The sequence below is a fragment of the Hipposideros armiger genome, unplaced genomic scaffold (genome assembly GCF_001890085.2).
Source record: "Hipposideros armiger isolate ML-2016 unplaced genomic scaffold, ASM189008v1 scaffold_1315, whole genome shotgun sequence".
Classification (NCBI taxonomy): domain Eukaryota; kingdom Metazoa; phylum Chordata; class Mammalia; order Chiroptera; family Hipposideridae; genus Hipposideros; species Hipposideros armiger.
In genome coordinates, this window is record NW_017732665.1 from 71,837 (window position 1) to 87,119 (window position 15,283).

Sequence of the window (15,283 nt, forward strand, 5' to 3'; positions counted from 1 at the left end):
CTCCTCATACTCTAAAAAATAGTAAAAAAAAAATTAATTATTATGACTCTAGTTCAATGTTCAGCTCCTCATGCCAGGTAAAAAACTCTACTAAAATTCAGAGAAAGAATCTATACCTATCAGTTCAAGAAAGCTGAAAGAAAAATAATAAAAAAGATTAAGAAATGTTCTAACTCTTAGCACTAGTTTCCCATGTGTCTACTAATTATTAGCAAGTGAAAAGAGGACATAATTCAATGGGTTGTTCCAGATTATGTAGAAAATTGTGATAAATTGGTGCAAGGAGCTGGCTTCAAGCTTTGTGCTCTGATTAATGGAAATCATTCTCCTATTTTAAGATGATGAAAGGATAAGTGGGCTGAGGAGAATTTAGGTTGACATACTTGATTTATCATATAGGAAGAATGTGAAACCATATTCCCTTTGCATGTACATGTCAATCATTCAAAAATCAATCCCTATAAAGAAATAGTTTCTTGTTATCTCATCTCTTTCCCAGTCTGCTTTAAAGTGAGACTATCAGAAAACCATTTTAGAAGAATAATCTTGGCACAGACCCATGTCTCAGAGGCCCAAAATTGTCTGTCAGAAATGGATTTTGTATGTGAATAAATTTAAGTTTTGAACAATTGAGAAAATAAAATTTCCATAGAGCTCAACCAAGGTGGATGGAGAGGCCTAATTGATTTGGGTCCATTAAGGCATATATAAGACTAGGCTACCACAAATAGTATATATATATTAAGAGATTGAGCCAATAGAAATTCTAGTTGCAAATTGAAGTGAGATTTCAATGAAGTAATAATTTTATTCCAGATTCATTTAATCTAATTTAATTTTGATTGGATAGCAAGTAGGTATTCCAGGCACATGGAAACCTTGCTTGTTTCTCAACGTTCCTCAGTAGAGGCCCTCATCCTTCCAGGATTCAAGGCTGTCATAGCTCAGGTTAAAATGCACTCAGCTTTTATACACCCTTTTTATCCCTTCAACAGAATTTGGTTTTCTTTAGTTGTTTTCAGAAACAGTTTTGAGTTTTATTTCCTGTCTTCTCTTGAAATTCCTAATGTTTTTAGTCTTATAAAGAATTCTATGATTCCATCATTGTTAATTGAAAGGGATCCTGCAAAGACAAACTGAGAAAGTTAAGGTCCTGTGGTTAATTACTGAGTTAAATGACAGGAAGTGGAAAGCGTTCAAATTCCTTCTTCTTTGCAGGTATGACCTCTTATTTTGTTCTGATCGCACAGGCTATATGATGAAGACAGGTGAGGCTAAGTAGGAGGCATTTTTGTTGTTATTGTTTTAAGATGGTGGCATTATCAAAGATGTAATGGAAGTTTAGGGTGGATAAGACACTACAAAACGTCTTCCGTTGAGACAAACCTTCCATAGAGGGATTCAACAAAATTTGAACTCATTTAAGACATACCCACACATGGACTAAGTATGCTAGAAGAGAATAATAGTTTTCCACATTATCCGTTTTACAAACATTACTGATTCTAGAGTAGGGGGAATTCAAACCAAGGAACTGTCAAATTGCCTCAAATATAAACATATTATTTTTAAAACATTTAGCAAACATAACAATATTGTTGTAGATGGTTATGAATTCTTATTGTGTATTCTCTGTTCATTCTATATGCATAACTTTGATAGTAATACCACCGAAGGAGGTATGCCCTAGTATGGTATTGAGTGGCATGTACTACTAATTCTCTCTCTCCCTCTCTCCCCCCCACCCCCCATATGTGTGTGTGTGAGTGTGTGTGTGTGTGTGTGTGTGTGTGTGTGTGTCTCACTCCCTCTCATAGCTGCCCATTCCTTCTCAGTTCCATCTAATATAATTTATATGGCTGCTTTTGTTCCACAATGGCAGTTGAGTAGTTATGAGAGAGAGTGCATGTCCTGCAAAGTCCGTATTAGGATCTCTACAAATAAAAAAAAAAGCTTGCCAATCTTTGACACATTTTGTAAAACAGAATTTGGTGGTGAGGAGGGAGACAGGTGGGTTAGAAGGTTTTCCAAAATGTCACTCCCTCTTTTACCCATGACTGACCTCATTTGTTAATAGATAAACACTATGAGACAGTACAGATTTGACTGTTATACAAATGTGGACTCTTTTTTTTTAATTTTTATTTATTTATATTTTTTAGCTAGGCCATCTCATCTCAGGCCCATGTGGGAATCAAACCGGCGACCCTGTTACTCAGAGCTCACACTCTTGAGCCAGCTCTTAACCAACTGAGCCCCTCGGCTGGCCCTGGACTCTTTTTTTAATACTCTAAGAACTTTATTTTAATACTTTGAGATCTTTAATAATAATATTTAAAATTAATTTTTCTTATTTGTAAAATGAGGATAAAACCACTTTATTTAATAGAATATATATGTAAAAACTATAGTGTAGCTTTTGATAAATAGTAATCACTTCTCTTTCTTCCAAATCTTTTTCATTAATAGCTATGTAAGTGGGACTAATAAGGAGTCTTAACATGAGCTTATATTTTTATTGCATTTAAATGAGTTCTCTGTGTTTCTTGCCTGAATTCGTAGAAATCCCATTGTTTGGATGCCCATCTTATAAGGAGACAGGTGTCAAAATATATATCCCCACTTGTTCTTGCACATTCAACTTCAAAGATACTTATATAGCTTTCCTCACTTCCAGTCCCTTTATAACTCCAAATAGCATAGAATTTACTTGTTGTTTTCATCCCTACTGCTCTTATAAAGCCAAAAATATAGTAGATAAAAACCTTTAGATGAAATGTATTTCATGTACAACAACCTATCATTTGCAAAATGCCTTTTAAGGTAGAATTGAATAAATTAACTCTTAATGATTCATCTTGTTATTTGTTGTTTTAAATGCCTCTTCAATTTGAAGAATATTATTATGAACTTATATCATTAGCTAATTAGAATAATTAGAATCAGAATAAAAATATCAAAATAAACAATGAACTAATTTATTCAAAGATAGACTACATTATGTAATGTGAATGTCTCTGTATGTGATATAAAAATTCCCATTTATCAAGAAAATATGTGTGTATTACACACACAATTTCTCCTATATGTAGAAAAAAATCAGTTTTCCATTACTTCTGTCATTTAAATATAAATCAAATCCAGAATGTAGTAAAATTCTGGACAATCAATAAATATCAAGAAGGCCTTGACATAAATTCATGTCCTTGAACAATTGGAGAGTTCACAGAAACTATTACTGAAAACCTATGTATTCCATTTTAGAAATAATTTGAATGGTTCCAACTATTTAGTGTTTTGTATGCAGGAGACTTGAGTGGACAGGTTTACACTTTTAGCAGGAAGAAATGAAAACTGACTGTGAGAGACAATACAGAAAAAAATCATTGAAAAGGACAGAGATGGGAGACAGAAACAAAAAAAAAGAGAAAGAAAGAAGGAAAAAAGAGAAAGAAAAGAAATGGAGTAGATATATACAACACAAAGCACTTTATGGCCATTTAGGTCAGTTTACCAAGATTTAGCCTTTTAACTGAATAAAGAAACCTAGGTGTTCCTACAGTCCACTGAGATCTTCCTACAACTGACATAAGTGACATGTCAAACTTAAAACCTTCCCATCCTTCCTGGTAGTGAAATGAAAGCTAAAGTCAAGTGAATCAACTCCTTTGTCTTCAGCTGTTTATTCCAGGCTTTGCCACTTGTGAGATGCCAGAAGAATTTTTGAGAATAAGCCAGTGTTCACGTCTACCAGAAATTCAATGCCCTTGTGTAAATTTATTCAGCTCTTCCCATTGCCCCTCAGATAAATGATGACCTGAAAGATTAGTATAAACCCACAGATTTTAAAACTATATATAGCAGTACAGACATATACAAAAAATCACAGTTCTGTGATTAAGATGAATAAAATGTTAACAGAAGTATTCAGAGTATACTCATTTTATGTGACAAATGCATCCCCAAGAAATTTGGAATATAAAGTATTTGACCTATATTTGTTTATAAGCTTATGTCTTATCTTCCACCTCTAAGGAAGACAACCATAAGCTCTATAAAAACTTTAGATTGCATTCATAGAAGAAAATATTTCAGCCTTTACCAAGAACTCAGGAAATCAGTTTGTCTATATTTTAAGCCCCGTGTTGTTCTCAAAAGGACACTCTATTTATTCACTAATAAAGGGAAACTGTAAAGAACTTTTATCCAAGAAGGGATTAGTAAGAAAAGAGTGAAGGTTAATTATGTTTCAGAATCAAAAACAATATGGAAGCCATTTGTGATTCTTTCATCACCTTAAATCCAGCATTTACTAAAAACTACCTGCTATGTTATTTCTGCATGTGAGATATAACAGACAACAGGAAGCAGAAAATCCTGACTTCATAGGCTGTCTGGTGAGAGGAAATACAAAAATGAGATAGATCCTCACACAAGCCATCAACTAGTTCTTTATAACTATGGTAAGAGCTCTAAAGAAATCCAGGTAGCCTTGAGATAATGACAATGACTAATCTACATTTGGGGTCAAGAACTCTTCCCCAAGGAAGCCAAATTTAAGATAAGAGATACAGGTTAGCTGGAGAAGGACGTACGAGGTAAACAGATTGTATTAAATTCCTGGAGTAGTAAAACGGTTCAGAAAGTTATCAACATCTACGTGAGATTGTGGCTTTGCTTGAGTGACAGCAGTGGAAATGGTGAGATATAGAAAGATTCAAAACATTTGAACTTTATACCCATGAAGACAGACTGCTCTCTTTGCTATATTCTACTGTATTCCCAGTGAGTAATAAAGCTGTTAGCTCTCAGAAAGTCTCAATTCTAAGTGATGAAAGTACTGCAAATGGCTGCCATTGTCATGTCTCTCTAGCTTGTCCCTAAACACATATGGTAAATATTAATGTTTGTTTAATAATATCATAACTGTTGCATTATTTCCTATGTGTTTATATATGTTTGAAATATTTCAGAAGACATAAAGGAAAGCTACTTATCAATAGTGATAAATTTATCTTGCCTTAATAATCACAGAGTCTCAGAGCTAGAGGGGTTCCATATAACATCTCTTTAAAGTACAGACAAGAAACCCAAGGCCCAGAGGAGTTAAGTAATTTGATTAGGCAGCTCTCAGCAACATTGGCTTCCCTTAAGTATTGCAAAGTATAATAATACCTCCAGTTATAGAAATGCTTTTCTGCCATTTTCAATGTGCCCTCTACCACATTTCCTCAAAAACTAGTGCATTTACTCTGCATAGCTTAAGTCAAAAATTATTTTCTACTTTTTAAATGCGTGAATATCAAATATATTCTGTGGTGCTAAAAATAATGTCTGGAATAAGATACTTATTTTATCTTACTTTTTAAATGCAAATTGGAAAAGTTTTAAGCCTTTACTGCTTCTATAAGAGTTAAAGATAAATTGTCAGCTCTGGTCTTTTTCACAGAAGTCATATAAATGATTTTTGAGAATGCTTTGATCCATTAAGAATGATGAATTAGGAAAGCTCTGAGTCTGCTTTCTTGTCCAAACTACATCAAATTTTGCATTATCTTATGAAACAGTGAAATGATTGTGTTTTTTTAATTAATTATTTTTGCATAAGAGAATTGTAAAAGATAATTTATTTGTTGTATACGGCAATGCACTGATTAATGGGTTATAATACTATACATTTGAGACAGGATCCTTACTTTCTTTGAACAAGTCGTTTATCAGAGAAAAATACAAGGATATTGCCCAAATTTCTGGCAAAAAACAAAATCATGAGCTAGAACAAAATAAATTATATTTAAGCCACCAATATTGGGGCTCTTCATTACTCAACAATAGATATTTAATGCCATGAAAAAGGGGAGAATGAGTGAATATTTCTGAATGATATTTATAAAATAATAATTGAATCTTTTACAAACTGTAGTGGCCATGGAGGTGTATTACTCATACCCCCCACAAGAAAACATACTCTGAAGGGTAATGTTGATGACAGCCTTCAACTTCGACACTTCCCCTAGGATACTCCTCACCAAATATTGAGCATGGTGAAGATGGAAAACCAGGTGATTTTTACCCAAATAGGACTCCTTAAAGGGCCAGCTTTCGCTCAGATACTTTCCATAGGCCTGGCCAAAAGTTTCTCAGAGTTGTCTTGCAGTCTGATGCTCTTCCCACTCAATCCTTCTTCCATCCCTCTCTTCTCTCGAAAATGCCTGCCCTGCATTGTATTCTGAAGATACTCCTTACCTTCCCCGGTTCTTTGCACCTTAATTCTTCACAGGCATTTCCCTCAATAAATATTTTGCAAGTCTTTGCATCTGCCTCTCAAAGGACTCAGATTAATTCAGGTGGCAATAGTAGTTTTCTAAGAAAACAGTTAGTAAAATGGAATTTGGGCATTTAGTACCCCAGCTCTCAAAAAGACCCCACCCTGAGTGGCATGTGGACTATGGATCGCTCCTGGCACATAGTGATTGCTAAATTGTAAAGCTATCATCATTAGTGTTAGTGTGCTCTAAAAGTATACTTCTGGAGGGGAATTCCCTTTTGTGTGCAATTAAGTCAGTCATATGAAAGATATGGAGAAAAATAGCTGTCAGAATAGCAAAATCATCTAATTATCTCTAAGTTGTATGGGAACCCTGTAATGTAATGGTGAGAAATTGAAGCCTAGTAAATAACAGTTCAAGGCTAAGTGTGAGCGCTTTGGAGCCTCTTAGGTAGCTTATAAAGAATCCATTTTTTCTGAAGTGTAAGAACTGATCCAGCTGAGGAACAGACTCAGGTCCCACAGAGTCTCAAACTGCCAGAAGCATTTAAATGTTCAGTCAAGATTGATTTGCTATGCTAAGATCATAGTCCTTGCTAGGAAAATCTGAAACCCTAAAATATGGGATGGAGTCATTTGAGTAGGTAGCCCAGAAGATTTTGGCTCTACAGACTTGGAAAGACACCCTGTTGCTTGTTCATATGAACTAGCCCCTTCCCCATGTGGGATGACACTGCAAGGGTCTCTGATCTCCAAGGCAACACACATGTCTCCTACAGAGGAGGCCCCTGACTCATCTTCTCCCCTGGCTGCCAAAATGATAACAAGGGTTAACTCATTTCAAGACATGCTTTGGAGATAGGGATTTCATACCCTATCAAGCACCCCAAAAAGTGAGACAGATTGCTTCTAGAATGGTTCTTGGTAGCCTTCGAAAACTATTGGTCCATGCAGACAGAAATGGAAATGTCTGTGTTGCCATGGCAGAAAGTAGAGAGAAGAATAAAAGGTGGAAGGGAAGGGAAACACTGGGAAGGATATATTATGTAAGGCCAGATGATCTATCAGAGAATTATGTTCTAGTGAAGAGTCCAGAATACATCTCACTCATTACAGCCATTAGGAATACACCGATCACAAAGAAAATTAGATAGATGGCTTCTATAGCTCGGCCAGTTCAGTAAAGTACTACCAAAACTCTATACTGAACTTAATGCAACTGAAGCCTTGATTGGAATAAGGTGATTATCCCCACATTCTATCTGGATAGCATGCATATTAGAGAATAGCATAAAATGAATATAATAAGTGTTTTATTTGTTTAGCATGTTGGCCAGGATTGACAGCAAGAGGTGCAATAACAGAGCTGAGCTCACTAATGGCCATGGGATAATATTACCCCAAAATAAGAGAAGATAGGTAGTAGTGCTTAAATGGCAGAATTACAGAAAAGTCCAGGAAGGTTGGAAGCGTAGCCAGAGTTTAAGTTTAAACTAGAGAGCAGGATAAAGGGGTATGATCACAATATTTTAATATTATCACATCTGAGATAACAAGTCATATCATCAAACCACACACATAAGAATCAGAAATCTTACCCAGTATCAAACTTTATTGTTTCATGATATAGATAATTAAGAGGCCCAGGTGAGGTTGGAAACCACCTTCTGCTGCTGTTTATATATTAGATACATTAGACTGTGTCCTGCCCAGACTTAACATGTGCCTCTAAGAGGTACATGAAGAGCATCAAATATACATAAGGGACCTATCAAGTAATGGAACCTCTTTACTTTTACACTGATTTGTAAAGTATAAATGATATTTTCCAGGGAACTATGCACAATAAATCCATAGATTTTAGGTTTGTTTACCCTGAACAAGTCTAGACAGACTAGGTGTCTTGGTAGAAGTGTTGTATAGGGAAGGACGCTCTGAGTAGTAAACAATGAGTATATTTATCAGAGTGTCTGTTAGTGGTATGTACATATGGGGATTTGACTGTGTCCTATTTCTTTCTTACTGGAGCTTTCCCTGGTTAAGGTGGAGAATGGACTGCAAGCAGATACGTAATTCACTACCATCAAGACTTGAATAGAAAGAGCTCATCAAAATTTTTTCACTTACTGAAACGCGTGAATCTGAAATTAGGAAAAAAATGACTTGAGTCTTAAGCATTGAAGAGTAGAGTTTGGAGGGTCACTAGGTTAAAGTGAGTCTGATCTAAGGTACTGATTGTGAAAAAATTCAGGAGAAACATTTAATGCATGAGTTGTAGTTTCAGCAAGATTTGCTAGACTGTTGGATATGGATTAAGGGAAAAGTCAAGGATTACTTCTGACTTTTGTACTGAGAATCAGAGGTTCTGTTTAATAAGAGATTTTTAAAAAAATATATGCATTTTAACTAATATTGATTTCACTCATTATTAGAGGCCCTTTTTCAGTGCATGAATTGACATAATTTTTATGAGCTGCATTAGGTACTAAATGAAATTAACTGTATTGTAAACATAAAGCACCAAGGTGGGGTAGTTCAAATCAACAAAACTGTTTGGGTATAATGGAAATAGATGAAAGATGAAAGATGAGCTGACTTTTTCATCATAAATTAATCTACATATTCATAAAGGGAAAGCATCTGTTATAAAAAGAAGAAAATTAGAAATTAGCACGAAAAACACTGTAAACTTTTAGACAATCATGTGCTGCATAATGACATTTCAGCCAAGGACAGACCGCGTATACAATGGTGGTTGCATGACATTACATTGGAGCTGAAAAAGTCCTATTCCTAAGAATGTTGTAGCCATCATAATGCTGTAGTGCAACACATTACTCACATGTTTGTGGTGACACTGGTGTAAACAAAGCTACAGTATTGCTAGTCAAATAAAAGTATAGCACATAAAGTTATGTACAGAATGTAATACTTGATAATGATAGTAAATGACTGTTACTGCTTTATGTATTTACTATACTATACCTTTATTGTTATTTTAGTGTGTACTCTTTATAGTTATGTAAAAAACAGTTCCTGAAAAGCAGTATACTGTGCTACCCCAGCAGCAGCCTCACACATCTCTTGTTTACCACGTCGCTTCACTGCATCCTTTTCTCTTGTGCTTGATTTAGTCTCATGTTGTTTTGTACAGTAACTTGTGGTCCAGGCTTCTAGCCTGGGACCAATGGGGTATCCCATATGGCCTTGGTGTGTTTTAGTCTATTCTATCCAGATTTGGGTAAGTGCACTCTGATTTTCACACAATGGCCAAATCACCTACCAATGCATTTCTCAGAACATGTCTCTGCCATTAAGCGCACATGATTGCACTTATTTTACCAACTCAGAAGAAATTTCACATTTGCAAATTTTATTAATTGAAAATTGAAAATTAAAATAAGCAACTTATTCTATTAGAAAAAGGCACTAGTGATAAAGATCTGACTTCCTGCTGTGAAATTAACTGTTTTATGTCAGTCACACTATGGAAGAATTAAATTTATTTGTGTTTTACTGAACTGTTTAGGCTGTTTTGTTATACCTACAAATATTCATTCTTAAAATAACTTATGAAGTGCTCTCTGGAGAGTAATTAGGAAAGAGTAACATATGATGCAAATGCTGGGGAAAATTATTTTATGTAATTAGCTTCCAGACAGAATAAAATAGGCATGTTTCTGCCTTTTTTTTTTGCAGTCTTTGTTCATGTACATGCGAACAGTTTTAAAAAAATAAAAATAAATACATATTTTTCTTTTATTACAAATTCCATTTTAAAATTTAATGAAATCATAACATTCATCTGGTTTCTGTACCATAATTTATTTTCTGTTATAACTACCCCTCTATTACAATTGTCCTCCTATTACTGTTGTACTTTATTCTGTCGAAACAAACACCAGGCCGTATTATTTCCTTTTTACTGATGGGCTTTTCTGCAGCAATTTTCCCTGTCTTTCCTAAATCAGTAATTCCTCTTTTGGCTTTAAAAGTCATTTTCCGTCACTTGAGTCACCAGAACATAGTCATTAAAACAATGTTAGGAGTGCAAAAGTGTTTTGGCGACTGATTCCTATGAAAGACAGAAGTGAGAGAAAGCAGGGTGGAACACAGGAAGCCTCAGAGTATGATGCACAGTTGAGATCTGTGAAAGGAAAGGGAAGAGAAATCAGAAACAGGCAGGGGAGTCTTCATGAAGATGTTGATCTGACAATGCCTTGATCAATTCAACGTGGAGGTCCAGGGCAAAGATTGCCTGTTAGAGAAGTTATATGTAGGACAGAAATGAACAGGTCTTTTCTCAGTCATTGACTCAATGATGCCTGTCATGAATGTGACATTGGCTTGAAAATGGAGATTAATACCAAATGCACTTCCAGCCAGAGACAGTCAACTAACTGTACTCTTATAACAGCGCAGATATTTTTTGAAGGGATATAAAAATAGCACATGGCCTTGAATGCCACAGTCCACCCTTTGTGCTGCATGAATCAACTTGTCTATAAATGTTCAGGGATCAGCTCACACAGAGCTTTTTAGATCTTTCTTCCTGAAGAGATACTTACAAATAGTGGGCTGAACTACAGCTCCCTCAGTGCAGTTGGCTTCTGGGTCCCAATCAGGGCTCAATATTCTCCTCCTCTACTTTCCATTCTTAATTTCTCTAACCACTGGGACTTCTGCTGGTTTCAGTGGATTGCCTGGTGTTGTGGCCCAAATCCCCATTCTGAAAGTGTCTGAGACCCTGTTATTCACACTTCTCTTGGACCAGATTCTTATACCTACCATTCATAGTCCCAGTTGGACAAGGGATTACCAAGAGATAATTGAGTAGGTGACCTGTATTCTACACACAGCCTTCTCTGGCCCTATTATATAATAGCAGCCCTAACTTCTCTTGTTCGCCTGGGTCAATTAACCATGCAAAGATGGTGACTCCTCTTCTTGCATGCTGGTTTATTGGCCAAAGGAGTTTAAATTTTCTAGGCAGGAACCATTGATTTCTAGTTTAAAAAAAATTTACTATGTTTCTGGGGGAAAGTGTATTCCATTTGGGACCAGGACCTCCATTCCTACAGATCTCAGAGCTGAAGGGACAAAAAGTGCATCTCTCAGTGACTCACTGGACATCATGGTAATGTTCTAGCTTTTTCTGTCTGGACTCTTGTACACATATTCTTCCTCTGTAGACACAGCACCATATGGAGGCTTCTGAATCAGTGCATTTACTGCACCATACAGGATAGAATGCTATGCTCACAAAGTGCTCCTTCTGAGTTGCTGTTTCAGCTGTTCCTTTAGCAAACCATTTGAACATTATGAGATTGGCTACTTCTAAATGGTGCAATATATAATATGACCAGTGGATTACATGATTGAGAACTTACTCATACTCCTATACCTCTTTTGCTGTGAAGTCGATTTCCCGGTCAAATGCTGTGTTATGTGATATTCTATACTTGTAGATCAGGTGCTCTATAAGCTTCTGCCAAATGGTGTTGCCTGAGGCCCTTCTTTTGCGTAAAGCAAGTCCATATTGGGAATAGGTGTCTTATACTGTGAGATGGAATCCCTTGCCTTTTGAGGATGGAGAAAGCACAGCGTAATTGATGTGTCATCAAGCAGATAATTGGTTTCCACAAGATAGTTCCATATTGGAGACTTGAGGTTGGTCTCTACTATGGATAGATTTGTTATTCAAAAGCAGAGCTAGCTAAATTTGCCTTGATAAGAAGGATGTCAGGCTATTTGGGACCATGTACTGCTTCCAGCTCTGCTATTCTAGTCACCCTGAGCCTGTGCCCATTGTCCCAGTTCTGAGGTGGCTGAACAACACCAGCTAGACAAGTCATTTACTAGATCTAGAAGCTGAAGTGATAACAGGCCTTTATTTGTTTGGTTTTGTTTGTTTGTTTTGATTTTTCTTCTCTTGGTTCTCCTTTCCTCTAGGCTTTGATTATAGAGTCAATTTCCTCCTTAAGCCCAGAAAAGATAGACGTAAGCAACTTCAGCTTAGACTGTATTTACAGCTCATACCTCTAGTAAGGAGAAGGGCCATTTCCCTGTTAGTATCCACATGATAAAAATCAAAGAGGACTCCCACCTGTTGAGATCACATATCCATCCTCAGTGAGCATTTGTGACCACTGGGACCACAAGGATGGAGGTTTTCATAAACTAATGTTGGGTAAGTCCTCACCCAGTTTGTGACTTATGGTAGAATTTTTCATGATAGATTGCTAGAATCATACCAGAATCATAGATAACATTCAGGATTAGTTCTCCAAAGTTAATTCTGGAAATAAACTCTAACTAAGGACAAGTGAGCTTTAAAAAATGTCTACTATAAGTATCTTAATTAATATTTTTCTCCTTTTGAATTATCTCATTTTTATACATCCTTTGACTTATTATATAAATAAGCATATATTTTATATGCTAGCATGCTGATGTTGAAAGATTTATTATGTTTTTATAAGGTCACATGCCATGTTTGAATTTACCAATGTTACCTTAATTCATCATTATTAATCATCTTTTACTATTTTTCTAAAGTAATGTCTGGAAAATAGTATGTCATTATTTAACATTTTACATATTTTAACTCTCACTGTTGGTAAATATTGCTCCAAATATATTTATTTTTATTATCATATCTTGTGTAAATTGTCTGCCTGCTCATGCCTTGTTTTCTCTGTTGTAAGATTTGTAGAGTTTTATATCCTGAAAGGAATAAACCTATAACTATATTAATACCAACATACTTGACATTTTAAATGAAAAAAAAAATCCTCATTTTCATTTCTCTTAATTGTTTATTTTTTATTAATTCATTTTGATTAATTAGTTAACTGAACTGTGTTCTAGGTATCTATATGGAGCAAAAAGATATGGTCCTTGTCTCCATGAAGTTTACTGTAGAGTTAAATTCTCTTACATTCCCTTATTTTACACGAGTTTACATGCAAATCTATTAAATGTTGCTTTGGTCTTTTCAATAACTGTAATTCATCTACTAGTACAATATTTTCAAATGTTATTTCTCTAGATACTTGTAACAAAATAAGATACACTAAATACTACAGGAAAATGTACCATAAAGAAATATTTTAAGTTAGACAAAATCAAATATGTTTATTTTTATTTGTATTGTCTAATTCTTTAATGTTATTATGTGCTTTGACTGTTTTAGAGTTATACTAGGTAGTGTTGCCAAAACATTTCTCCATATGATGTTTATTTTTGAAAGCATTAATTAGTGTTAGTATTCAGTAACATTACAATCTTTATAATTCTTCTGTAGAATATCTATCTATCTACCTACCTACCTATCTACCATCTATCTATTATATCTCTTTAGAAAGTATTTATTCTCTAATCCACCTAAATCTTCTTTTGACATGTGGCATAAAGTATATGTCTAAAATGACTTTCCACAGTTGATCCATTTATACTAATATATTTGTCAAATATTTTTTTCCTATTTGTATTTTGTATCTATTTATCTATCAAGTTCACATATAAATCTGAGTAATTTGAGTATTTCTAGTCTGGCCCACACACAATATTTCTCTTTATGTACAACTTGTAAATATTTTTGTTATTTTTCCTTTTTATTTAACCAAGAATTATACTGTGGTTAGTCTTCCATTGTAAACATTTTTGGTTTCATCTGTGTTCATATTATCTGACTTTTGTCCTCTCTAGTTTGTAATTGACATCATACATTGTTTTGTTAAGTCAGTTAAAATGTCATATTGTGATTGGATTTGTATTGGTCTAAGTTGATGAAGGAACCCAAAATAATTCCTAATTATTATTATAATAATTCCTAACCTCCTAACACCATCATATTGGTGGTTATGATTTCAACATATGAATTTTGGGGAGACACAGCATTCAGTCTATAAAAAGAGTGAGAGATAAATATTATTTAACTAAAAAGAAAAAAATAACTTGCTAAGGTTTCTTTACTGATATAGTCCAATTATCTATTACATTTTACCTGTTATTATTGTAATAGTCTCCTAACTATTCTCTCTATTTCTACCTATGATCCCAATTAGATATATAGAGATATATAGAAAGAGATTTATTATGAGGGATTGGTTTACTTGAAGAGACAGTGGAGGCTGTGAAGTCCCGTCATGTACTGTCTACAACCTGGAGACCCAGAAAAATGGGTGGTGTAATTCTAGTCCAAGCCTGAGGACCTGAGAACTAGGGAACTTGTGATACAAGTCCCAGTCTGAGTCCACAGGCCAGAGAGCCAGGAACTTCAGCGCTTGAGGTCAGGAGAAGATGGATTGCCCCAACCCAAGGAGAGATTAAATTCATCCTAGCTGCATCTTTTGTTTCTATTCAGGTCCTCTACAGATCTGCGCATGTCTACCCACCTTGGCCAGGGCAATTTTCTTTGCCTTCAGTCTGTCAATTCAAATGCTAATCTCTTCCAGAAACACCCTTACCAACACACACAGAAATGTTTTGCCAGATATCGGGCATCCCTTAGCCCTATCAAGTTGACTCATAAAGTAACCCATCACATGGATAAATGAATTACTGGTATACCCTGACCATATTGAACAAAAAGCACTATATTGTTGTGCTACATAGATTTTGCAGTTGAATAGCAGTCTCATAATGCCATCTTATGTTTATTCCCCTCCTTGTCATTTTCAAAATATCTTAAGGCTGTTGATTCATAAAACACCCTTATGAGATGATCTGCCAGTTATCGATTTATTCTTCAGTTCAAATGTAATCTCCTTTGTTCTGCTTTATGATTGCCACGGTTGGAGCCTGTCAACCTTCCTCCTTGGCCAGCTGGCCCATTATGCTTTTTCATTAGAGGGTACAGGATTAGCACTGAAGGAGACAAGTGTTTCTCTGGTTCCTGCATGATTTAGCAGCCAGTAGTGTGTGGAACATCTAGTGTTAATCCCTTCTAGTGAATTTCAATGACACTCTAGTGGGCAGCTTCTCAGAGAGTTTCTCTGGCATCACAGTGGG